This window comes from Dendrobium catenatum, unplaced genomic scaffold, assembly GCF_001605985.2.
Source record: "Dendrobium catenatum unplaced genomic scaffold, ASM160598v2 fragScaff_scaffold_740, whole genome shotgun sequence".
NCBI classification, from domain to species: Eukaryota; Viridiplantae; Streptophyta; class Magnoliopsida; order Asparagales; family Orchidaceae; genus Dendrobium; species Dendrobium catenatum.
Window position 1 is genome coordinate 1,196,097 of NW_021319202.1, and position 894 is coordinate 1,196,990.

Genomic DNA, 894 nt, shown 5'->3' on the forward strand with positions numbered 1-894 from the left:
TTTTTTTTATTTGATTCAACTTTCTTACTATATTTTTTTAGAAAGAGTTGCATTTTCAATTTACTATAATTTCGGGTTGCTTTTAGAAAAAAATCTATAATTGAAAGATGTTTTTCAAATTACGCCCGCTGCGCGCGCGCGCGCGCGCACACACACACACACACACACACACACACACACATATATATAATATATTATATATATATATATATATATAATGTTGTCATAATTGGGTCATGGGTCGAGTTTGGGTTCAAATCGGAACTTACCAGACATAAGTTGGTCAAACCCGAACCCGACCCGATTTTACAAGCATGTCAGGTATTTCAACCTAGACCCGACCTGACTTGTCGACCCATTTTGATTAAAAAAGAGGTGAGTGCGACGACAACCATGGTCAGGGCTAGGGGTGTCAATATTTGACACGACACGAAAACCCGACCCGGACCCGACCCGAAAAATCCGGGTTGGACCCGACCCGATTTCAAAACGAGTCGGGTTCCAGAAATCGACCCGTTTAAAAAACGGGTCGGGTTCGGGTTGACCCGACGGGTTGCCGGGTCAACCCGCGAACCCGTTTTAACCAAACCCGCTGACCTGCTCGCCCCTGTCGCGCGAAAAAATCGCGCGACCGCCCAGCGCGAGACCCCGCCACCGGTTGACCGGTCGCGCGCGCGCGCGACTGCTCCGCGGATCCGCGCACCGCCCGCGCGAGTCCGCGACCCCTCCGCCACCGCTCCGCGCACTGTGAACGCTCGCCCGACCCATCCGCGCGCAACCGCCAGCGCGCCCTCTGCGCGGCGACCGCTCGCGAGCGACTCAGCCCGCACTCGCCCAACGCGACCTGCTTTCCCGGGTCGGGTCGGGTCAACCCGGCAACCCGCCGGGTCGGGT